This window comes from Zonotrichia albicollis, chromosome 9 (assembly GCF_047830755.1).
Source record: "Zonotrichia albicollis isolate bZonAlb1 chromosome 9, bZonAlb1.hap1, whole genome shotgun sequence".
Taxonomy (NCBI): domain Eukaryota; kingdom Metazoa; phylum Chordata; class Aves; order Passeriformes; family Passerellidae; genus Zonotrichia; species Zonotrichia albicollis.
Genome location: NC_133827.1, coordinates 22,294,650 through 22,305,824, shown reverse-complemented (window position 1 = coordinate 22,305,824; position 11,175 = coordinate 22,294,650). Strand labels below are relative to the sequence as shown.

The window sequence follows — 11,175 nt, the reverse complement described above, 5'->3', positions numbered from 1 at the left end:
GAAGAGCAGCAGCAGGAGCCTCCTGGGATGGGGAGCTGCATATTCACACTGATATTCACACCCACTGCTCTCAGCTCTGCTCATGTGAGCACATTAAATACAAACACAGGGCCTGTCTGAGAGGTTTCAGCTCCTCAGGCTTTTGCAGGTGAGTGGAAGCTTCCCTCCCTCCCTGGCTCTCCATGGGAGCAGCTCCCTGCCAGGGCTGCAGCCAGCCCCACACTAATTGGGGCTGTCATCAAAAGGAGCTCAGGCAGGGCTGCAGCCCACAGCTGCCCCTTCCTTTTTGTCCCCCTTCCCCTCCTGCCTCTCCTTTCACTTCTCTCCCCCTGCTTCTATTCCTTTGGGAAAGAAATGCTTTGTTTTGAGGCCATGAATGCAATCCTGCTCCCTTGAGGCTCTGGAGAGGCCCTGGGCAGGGCTCTGCTGCTGGAGGGACAGTGTGACACTGCTGTTGGGAACAGGGGGTACGGGGAATGATCCTCAGCATGGAGCAACTCCTCTCCACAGCCAGCCCTCGAGGAAAACTGGTGCAATTCCCAAATCCTTCAGTTTCTGTCTCAGCATCCCTTCACATCATCTTTGATTCTCATTTGAATCTTTGATACCTCACTTGAAGATGGTCTCTGGTGCTGTGCCCAGAACAGGGTGTGTGACCGTGTTCACAGGGGTTTTGGTTGAGGGAAGAGATGAGGATTTAACTCCATGTTTCAGAAGGCTTGATTTACTATTTTATGATATATATTACATTAAAACTATACTAAAAGAACAGAAAACAGGATTTCATCAGAAGGCTGGCTAAGAATAGAATAAGAAAGAATGATAACAAAGGCTTGTGGCTGGACTCTCTGTCTGAGCCAGCTGACTGTGATTGGCCATTAATTAGAAACAACCAACATGGGCCAATCACAGATCCACCTGTTGCATTCCACAGCAGCAGATAATTATTGTTTACATTTTGTTCCTGAGGCCTCTCAGGAGGAAAAATCCTAAGAAAAGGATTTTTCATAAAAGATGTCTGTGACACAGGGTGGGTTGCTTTTGATTGGCCACTGCTGTTGGTCCCCAGAGGCACCAAACCTGTGCATTGATCATTTGTGTCATTTTGGGAAGTTTTTAGCACTTTGCTGGTGCCCTGGAGTGGCCAGGCTGGTTATTCCTCTTTCAGACTCCCTTCTCAACAGAGACCAAATGGAAATATGTCCTCAGAGCATCCCCAGTTTTGGTAGCACTCCTGACATTCCCTGCTTCTCCTTTTTCCGGGGCTGTAGTGATTGTTGAGATGATGGAATTCTGTGTCCTGCCACAGAGCAGCCCCTTTCCAGACACCTCTGTCTTCAGGGTTTGTCTGGGACACAGGGAATATCCACTCCCTGATGGCCCTGAGGGGTTCAACTGGATAAAAACTCACCACAGATTCCAGATTTTGGGCTCCAACTCTCGTATCTCTACTGAGATACCCTCCACACCTTTTAGCTACCAAAGTCATTGGACTTATCCAGATTTTTAGAATGTACCACCCAGCCACATCAGAGCGAAGTTGTTCCCTGTTCCTGATGCCACCTGCCAGTTTGTTCCCAGAGCTCCTGGGGACCAAGTGTGGCTCCCTGTGCATCCAGCCCAGCACAGAAGGTGGAGGGAGGAACAGCAAAGGGAGATGACACGTGGAGAGATGGCTCTGAGCTGTAAGCAACCCAGCAATTCCTCATTGATCAGCTCCAAAGGTGTTTGGAAGCAGCTCTTGGCCGGGGGGCTCTGCTCCAGGGCAGGTGCTGAGTGAGCACTTATGCTGGAAAATGGGATTTTCTCAAGGAGGAGGACAAGGGCAGATCCTGGCCCAGCTTTGCTGTCTCTCAGGAAAAGGGGAGGATTTCACTCAGCCTGCTGCTGACAGCAGTGTTACTGACACTGAGAGGGGCTGAGGGAAGCCTGAGCAGCAGCAGTTTACATCTGTAAGTTTAGAGCTTATTCTGGGCACTTAAGCCCTCACTGCATCAAATTTACTGAGGGCTGGACTTGGGCAAACTGGGACAGTGCTGCCCACCATTGGAAACCACCTCCCAGCCCCACAGGAATGTACAGAAAGGCTTTTCCCAGCCCTGGGCTGTTCCTTCCAGCCAGCAAAATTCATGGCTGGGGGGTCAGGGAGCCAAATGCCACCAATGGGCTGCATAAAGGGCTGGCTGATTTTATGGCCAATAATAACATTTGTAGTTATACAAGCCATGCTAAGATAGGGCTAATCAATTCTCATGCTGCAGGTCAGCAGCTGATTGCTGCAGGGGTCAGCAAGGAATTATTTCCTTGCCATTTACAGCTTTATTTAATTGGCCAGATGCATTAAGGACCTTTTAATTATCTTTTTTCTCTTCTGTCCTCTGAAGCATATGGAATTAAGCAGTTCCAGGGACAAGGCTCTGCACTGGTAGGGCACCACTGCCTCGTCTGGGAGGGCAAATTCTGATCCCTTTTAAGGCTGGGATTTTGCTGCAAGTTATCAGGGTGGGTTTGGTTCCAGGAGGGGATATTTCAGCAGTGCTTCCTGGTAACTCAGAAGAAAATTCATTTGGTTCTTCAAAGCCAATCCTGTGAGCAGGATCTGCTCTGAGTTTGAGTCCAGAGCAGGATGGGAATTTTCCACTGCCGCGCTCGTTACACAGGCAAAGCAATTTCTGTAATTGTTGATTTTAGCTTCACTTTCAAAACCACAACAAAACCACTGGGAAAAATCCAAATTGAAGAGCTTTGTTTTGAGTTGAGTGGAATTCTTTGCTTCAAATGAAACCTGCAGTTAGGAGCCAATGCAGCACTGGAGGGTTTCTGCCAGGGCTGGTTTTGGGGAAAAGCCTGGAGATGCTCTGTGCCCTGGCACGGACTGTCTGTCCTCTTTGCAGGGATTTGTCCAGAGGCATCATTCCCTTTCATCAGGAAAGAGAACAGATTCCCTCCATTTCAGTGAAAAATGCCTTTTCCTCTTCAGAGAGGACCTGCAAAAGAATTTTTCATTTCAGCTGCTTTCCACTGAAAACTTGCTTTTTTTTTCCAGGGAGGATTTTAAAAAATTAATTTTCTCATTTGATTTAAAAAAAAAAAAAGGCAGCAAATCTGGGCTGTTTAAAATATTCTCTTTAAATTAGAAGCCCCAGTTGCTGTGTGGGACTTTCAGTTGCCCTGGTTGGGATTGGAGCATCATAATTTTTGGATCAAATTTATTCCCCCTTTTTTTGTTTGTTTATTTTTTACTGTATTTTACAAATTATAGGAATTGCTGACATTTTGTCTGATTTTGAGAGGGAAAGACATAAAACCTCTCCCTGATTCCTGCAGGACAGCAATTCTGTTTTAATTTTACTCCCTGTTTTAACTGGATACATTTATTAGGAAGGAAAGCTCTGACAGGGAAGAGGCTGGCACTGCCATGTGTGTCCAATCCTGCATTATTTACTGCAACATCCCTGATTTTTAGCCACTTCTCTCTTTCTGCCTTCTCAAGGCTCTCTGTGTATCCAGAAGAATTGTCCCTCTCAAGATGAGCTTGATGGTGGGAAAGGAAACCTCAAGCAAGCTGATGCTGGAGTAGCCATGAGGTGCCTAATGAGGTGATTAGAATGATTAGGATAATGAGGCACTGATGTGGGATCCTGTGTTAGCCCACTGGGACTCCCACCAAGGCACAGGAGACTGGAGGATGCAGCCAGGTAGGGAAGAGGAGCCCAGGCCGTGGTGCTGGGGAAGGAAGGTCTTACCTGGACCAGGGTTTGGGATCCTCTCCAGGCAGTGCCACCTTGTGCAGGTCATTGCTTTTCTTCTGGCTGCAGTGAAGGAAACTCAGTTTATTCCTGCTCCTTCCAATCCTGCCCTGAGAGCAAGGACTGGGGTCTTGTGGGGAGTCAGACCCTTCCTGCAAGCTGGAATAGGTGAGGACTCTTCATCCCAGGTGTGCAACGTGGAAAAATCCATTCCCAGGTGTCACAGACATCTTTTATGGAAAACCCTTTCCTTAGGATTTTTCCTCCCGAGAAGCTGGAGGCCTCAGGAACAAAATGTAAACATTTATTATCTGCTGCTGTGGAATGCAACAGGTGCATCTGTGATTGGTCTCATGTGGTTGTTTCTAATTAATGGTCAATCACAGTCAGCTGGCTCAGACAGAGAGTCCGAGCCACGGGCCTTTGTTATTCATTCTTTTCTAGTCTATTCTTAGGCAGCCTTCTGATGAAATCCTTTCTTCTATTCTTTTAGTATAGTTTTAATATAATATATATCATAAAATAGTAAATCAAGCCTTCTGAAACATGGAGTCAGATCCTCGTCTCTTCCCTCAACCAAGAGCCCCTGTGAACACCTGGGTGTGAACACGGTCACACCCAGGGATGGAGAGGTCCACACTGAGGGCAAACCCGAAGTTTATTGTGCTGTGTGTGTCTGTGCCCAGGGTTTGACTTTGCTCAGGCAGGAGAGGGCTGCAGGCAGCTGGAGGGAGATGAGCTGGGCAGGCAGAGAGCGTTCCAAGGGCACTGTCCTGGCTGAAGGCAAGGCCCCGCTGCGCGGCTCCGCTCCGGCGCTCGCAGGGACGCATGTCCTTCTGTCCTGGCTGCTGTCCCCACCTGGTGTCCCAGCACATCAGCACTCTCGGGCACTTGTCACTTCTTGTCTCCGAGGAGAAGGCTGTTCCTTCCCCCGTGCTCACAGCAGGGGTTGGATTTGGAAGCAGAATTCCCAGGGAGCGGTGACACTCGCAAGGTCGAGCTGTCACCCTGTGGCTGGCAGAGCTGCTGGGCTGTGTCTCCATCCACAGCAGGCACACCTCTCCTTTTTACCTCTTCAGAGGCAGCAATAAATTAGTTGAAGATTATTAATTAGATTAATTTTAAAACTTGAATCACCGCCTTCTAGATCCCAGTCTATAATCATTTGCCTTCCATGGCCAATTAGATGGGGCCAGTTAAGGTTTTATCCTTTTTCAATATCAAGAAATCATTATTTTCATTGCTCAGAACCACAGACTGGGCAGAGTTGGGCTCACCTGCTACAACCTGGACTTATAAAAAATGCCCCAGAAAAATGGGTAATGAATTCCTCCAGTTGTGCTCTGCTGAGCACAAGGGGCTTTAGGGCTGCATTCATTTGCTCTCTGGCCAAAATCTCCTGCAAAAAGCTTTGCTGAACCTGTAAGTAGGAGCATCCTAGCTGGGTTTCATCAATACCCTCAACTCTGCCCTGATTTTGAATTGAATATTCAAGTTACAGCTGAGTTCAGTAGGGCTGGTTGAAGGGAGAGAGTGAGATTCAAACTGTTCTCCCAACAGGGAAAATGCAATCTGAAACTTTAAAAATGCAAGTCAGTTCTTCATTTTGATGCTGCATAACTGTCTGTGTGGCTGGGAGAAGCAAGAGGACTGTAATTGCAGACAAAATCTCTATTTCCTCTAATTGTTCCTGTAACTTGATTTACTTTGGAAATACTTGGTGGATGCTTTCCTTATTTACTGTCTGTCCTCACTGCTATCACTTTCCCTGCCTTGACTGATGAAGCACATTCATAATTTCTCTCCATTTGGTGTGGACTCAGGAGCAGTTTGTGCAGATAAGGAGCTTCTGGCAAAATGGTTAATATCAATCTAGAACTGAATGAGTGATTTATGGGGGAGAGGGCGTGTGAAACCAAAGACACACCAGATGGATCTGGGATTTCAAGAGCACGGAGGAAAATCTGAGCATGGTGAAGTTCTTCTGTAGCTAGGAAAAGGAAGATGTTTGGAGGTGGGAGAAGCCAGTGGGAATGTGTCTTTTCTTGGACTTTGGACCCTCAAGGCTCTGGTGAAATACCTCCAGCAGAATTTCCAAGTGGCTTAAGGCCTTCACTTGGGATTCCAGGCTTAACTAAGGTGCCATGTGGGGTACAGCATTATCCCCAGCACCCCAACAGACTCACATGCACGTGTTTGATCCATATCTGTTGGGATGGCAGGGAATGCAGACTGATTTCCATGGCATCCTGAGAGGATGCTGCTGCCTGGCTCTCCTCAGCCTTCCTTTTCCTGCCTTCCATGCTGCTGTGGGTTTTCTGCACACCTCAGGATCTTTAAGACTGGATTTCTCCTCCCACCTCCTGCTTCTGGAGGCAGGCACGGAGACTTGCTGGCTTTCCACTCAGGTGTGTTCCTTGCTCAGCTGGTTCTTCTCTTCTTTCCCACCTATTTTCTTAGGGCTTCCATGGAGCTTGGACACCTGGGCTCAGCTACAGCTCAGAGCTCCTGTCCTCCCTGGCCCACGTGTGCTGAAGAGGAAAGGAGGCTGTAACAGCTGCTTTAATTTCCTCAGGTCTCCCCTCAGCTGCTGCCTCACAGCTCCAAGGGCTTCCACCTCAATCCAAACTAACCAGTTTTTGGCCACGACTCCAAATCCATTCCGGATCTTATTTCCCATGTGTTCTGTGCAATGTTTTGTCTCTGGACAATTTTTTCCTTTTAATTTTGCAGTGAAAATTACCTAAGCTGGCTGAAAGAAGTGTTTCAGAGCTGACTTGTTGATTGCAAGCCAGGCTGCCTTATAGAGATGTTTTCTTTGGGAATAATCAGCCCGAAGCCAGTCTCGGAGGAGGGTCGCAGATGAGAGCTATCAACAGAGGGGTTTATGGAACACAAGGCTTGCACTTCAATTTCAACGCAGATAAAATCTTCCATGTGAAGAGGATCTTTCCCTTGTCACTTCTGCAGAGAGAGATTTTATTAACACCAATTGCGTGGAAACAGGGGGCGGCCGCGGTGCCCCCACGGAGATAAAAAGGCATTAATGCACTTAGGCTGTGACAGCAGAGAGCAGCTGGGTTTGGTTTATGTTCCTCTGGACCCCAGGGGCACTTCTGCACGAGCAGGGCGGGACTTTGGGGCCGAGTTCAATGGCTGAATATCGCGTGGAAAGGCTGGGAAGGAGCAGGAGCAGCCTGGCATGCAGAGGGTGGGTGGCAAGGTCTCGAGTGGGCCCAGCTCTGTGGCAGTGTAGGTAAGGTGTAAGACCTCAGGATTGCTGGAAATGGGATGGTGAGTCTGAGGATGGGCAGGTGATTGTGGGAAAATCCTGCCAGGATGCTGTGGTGGCTGGGTGCTGGAGGGGTTGTTCCTACTCCTCACACTCCAGGGCTCCAGTCATGGTCATGGGTTGTGTATCCTGGTTTTCTCTTTCCAACAGAGTCATTTTCACTGTCTCATTACTGTTGGACCCGGAGCTGAGCCTTAGCCTGACCCACACAATGGATATGGGAAGCTTTGGGAAAGGATTGTTCTTGATGTGGAACACACATCAGAATCCTGCACCCATCGTAGTTTCCCTTACAGGATCTCTGAGCAGGAGAAGGGCTGTGGCCCCATTTCCAAGCCCCATGCCCTGGTCCTCCACAGGGTGTGATTTTGTTGAGGCTCCCCATTTTCAGATCAGTCCCAAACTCCCCTCATTCCATGGGCCAAGGTTTTAAAGGCCCACTGCACACGCTGCTTCCACCCAGCACAGGCAAATCTGGGGATGGATGGACAGATGGATGGATGTCCCAGTCCTGGGCAGGAAATGGACAGCACCCACTGGCTGGCTGCCTGATGGATCAGCACATCTTCTTCCATCAAACAGACTATTCTGAGGAGCCTGCAGCCAGTTCCCTGCATTTTGGAGCTCCTGGATCCTGCTGATGGGGGTGGGAGCTGCTGCTGGAAAAGCTTTCTCCTTCTTGGTCATCTAATTTGGAGCTTTCCAATAAATAGTCTGCTCGACATTTTTTGATATAAAGGTCAACATCGTCTGGTAGACTCGAGGACTTCAAGATAAGTGGAGGAAATGGCATGAGGAGGCTGATTTGATAATGATCCTAATCCTGTGTCTGATCTCTGATAATGATGGTAACCCCATCAATGTGTGCTCATGTCACTGCAAATGGGGCTCAGATCATTTTTGGCAGAACTGATTCCTCTTAGCACAGAGTGGCTTTGCTGGAGGCTTTAACTTGTGCAAGAGCTGCCACACAGAATGCAGAAAAGGAAGCTTAAATTGTTTTTAGGAAAAAAATCAATCAGAGCAAGTGTTTTTGGCTAAATAAGGTCTCAGTCTCCTGAGTCAGCTTTCCCAAAGCTGTTGGTGTTTGCTGATGAATTATTGTGGTCATGAGCACACAGCTGACACACCAGCCAAATACAGCTATGGGTGGAGACTCATCTCAGAAAACACCTTTAAATTCCACTAATCCTTTTATTCAGGGCAGACCAGGACAAGGACTTCCCTGTTTTTGGTGCTACTGAGGAAGCTTGGTGCTCTGGGAAAGGTGAGAAGTGGTTTAGCACAGGGATTCCCTCCATCCTCCCGGGCTGTGGGGAACAGATACTGAAGCATCTTTCATGCTGTGTGTGTTGGAGATGTTTTGTGGCAATTGTGTGGTTCTTAGGAGTGCTGAAGGGATTGCAGAGGGAAGTTTAGGAGGAAGTTCTGCCTCTGTAGACCCTGGCAGTGCTATGTCAGTGAGCTGTTGCACAGCACACAGAAGGAATGATGTCCAGAGGGAAATACAGATCCACAGTGCGCATGAAATTCCTTGGAGGACTCTCACAGCAGAGCTCTGCAGCATCTAGGGAAGTCTGGGGAGATCAGAGCTGCCAGGGCCTGGTTTCCAGTGTGCCCTTTTGCTTTGCTGTCTCTTGTGAATGCTACTTAAAGTTTTCCCAAGTTAGGGATAAGTTAATTACATGGTCCTCTTCCCCTGAAGGACCCCAATGCCTGGATTATGTTTTGCTCCCAGATTTCTGGTTTTTAATCTGATATATGACACCAGTTCTCAGGAACTTGCATTTCTCTTGTCCCCTTGAAATGCCTGGTTGTTTTTTGACTCCAGAGCTCTCTGTGTGACATTCTCCTAACAAGGCTCTCCTGGGGCTGCTTTCCCCTCAATACAATTTGTCTCAGGGGGTTGTGACTGCCTCCCACAGTCCCACAGCCTTTTTCTCTTTGGCCTCTGATCTCTGGCAGCCTGTGGTGAGAGCTGATTGCCATCTCTCCTCAGGTGGATCACTCACTGCTCTGTAACTGGCTCGAGCCAAGGGGCTGGAGATATTGGATTCCTTTGATAAGGTGCCAGAGTGACACACTGATATCTGAGCCAAAGCTCTGAGTAAATGCTTTTCCCATCTCCCACCATGGTAGACTCCCAAATCCCAGCAGAAGCAACTTCTTTCTATTGCTCAGCTGTTTGCTAGCAGGAATTATCTGCCCTGGCAGGAGATAGTTTGTGCTCTCTGTGTTTGTTAGGCTCCTGCTATCGCTCACTGGTGGTAGAGAGAGGCATAAAACTCCTTCCAGGTGACTTTTGCAGAAAAAAATCAATTGTTTATCAACATCCTGGCAATCAATGGATGCAGTGATAGGTGCAGCTGTCTCTATTGGAGCTGAACCTTGATTGCTGGGAGGCCAGACCTGCTCCTAAATCCACCCAGGCCTGGAGTTGCAGGGCCAAAGTCTGGAGCCTGATCCTTGGAGAGTTTTCTAGTGCTGTGCTGTGCCCTTCCCCTGCTCAGGGTGTTGGTGCTGGTTGCTCTTGTGCTTGTTCTCTGTGGGCTGTGCTGCTGGAGAGAGCTCTGGGTGCTCTCTCAGAGCCAGGGGGGCTCTGCTCTCTGGGCCCTTCTGCACCAAAGTTTCACTGAAGAGATGGCCCACAGCACAAAATGCTCACCCCAGAGGAGTTCATCACTATTTCACCTGCCTGTCCATCTTCACTAAGCCTTTTGCTGAAGAACCATGTATTACATTTTGCTTCCAGATTCTCTTGGTATCCGGCCTTGGTGGCCAGCAGGTGGGCCTGGAGGAAGATCTCTCACAGGGTTTAGGTGTTCCTGCTGTAACTGATGATAAATTTGCTTTCAGCTGCACTGGTGAAAAGGCCAGCTTGGAGCAACCTGGTCTAGTGGAAAGTATTCCTGCCTTTGGGAATTGGATGATTTTTAAGGACCTTTCCAACCCAAGCCTTTCCATGATTTTGTGATGAGCATCTCCACACATCCATCTCCTTCCTTCTGTGCTACCCCTGCCCAGCTGGTCCCTCTTCCTGGGACACCTGCAGCCTTTCCCTCTTGATTGAAGCTGTAACTTGATGTCTTAAACAAGGCAACTTAAAGATGTCCCTGTTTGCAGAGCGTTCCTGAGCTTTCCCAGAGCCAGAGCTCCAGGAGCGTTTGGACACCACTCTCAGGGACAGGATGGGATTGTTGGGATGTCACTGCAGGGCCAGGATAATGCTTGTGGTTCCCTCACAACTCAGGAGATTGACTCTATCATCCAGTGTCCATGTGGCCAAGGTATCCCTTGACAAAGAAATATGGATAGGAGTGGAAGAGTTAACATCAGCAGCTCCCAGGCACGCTGGAGAGTTACATCATGTTGCTGTGGAAACTAACTTTGTGAAAGCACAGTGATGTATGGGAAAGCTTTGGGTCAGCGGGTAATAAATTCTGTTTAAAAAGTGATTTTTTCCCCATCTGCTGATGTAAACATCATTAAGAGAAATGACGGCTGAGAGATGGATTTCTTTTTATATCAATTTTCAGACAAAGAAAATAATTTTTTTTTATAATAAAAAAGTTGCTGGAAATCAGAGAGTGCTATAAATAATGAAATAAAGAAAAAGCACCGGTGATGGAACAGAAATTTTCCCTGGTGATTGGTTTACAGCTCTCTGTGATTTAATGGGAACTTGCAGTTGCCTGTGGGAAGCTGCAGCAAAGCCCTGGATGGGCTCTGTAAAATGATACTTGGCAACTTGTACCATGAATCCCAAATTTTGAGGGCTTTGGGAGCACCCTTGTCCTGGAAGTCCCCTCTCATCTGCATTTCCCTGCTGCCATTGAGGGGTAAGTTTCCAACCTGCCATGTTGTCATTTGGATTCTCATGTGGTGTGGGGTTTTTGGGTTTGCTTTTCACCCTCTGGGATCCAGGAGGGTTTGAGGTGAGGCAGCAGAAGTGTCTCAGTTTACCCAAAGCAGTGTGACAGTCCCAGCAATGGCAAGGGTGCCACTGGGAATGCAGGCAAGGGTGTCACCGTGATGAATGGGGTAATTAATAAGCAATTAATGCTCTTCAGAGCATGGCTCCAGCTTTTCTCCCAGCCAGGCACTCGGCACTGATCTGCTTTCTCTGGTGATCCA

General features: G+C 48.2%; 1 long non-coding RNA gene across 6 annotated transcripts in view; it reads left to right on the top strand.

The window, feature by feature from the left end:
* The first annotated feature begins 4,269 nt into the window (after positions 1 to 4,269).
* LOC113459588 (uncharacterized) overlaps positions 4,270 to 11,175 on the top strand; it is a 79,056-nt gene continuing 72,150 nt past the window's right edge. For all 6 annotated transcript variants that reach the window (XR_012581597.1, XR_012581595.1, XR_012581599.1 and 3 more), the window contains exon 1: positions 4,270 to 10,880. This is a non-coding gene — a long non-coding RNA (uncharacterized LOC113459588). The remainder of the gene's footprint in view (positions 10,881 to 11,175) is intronic.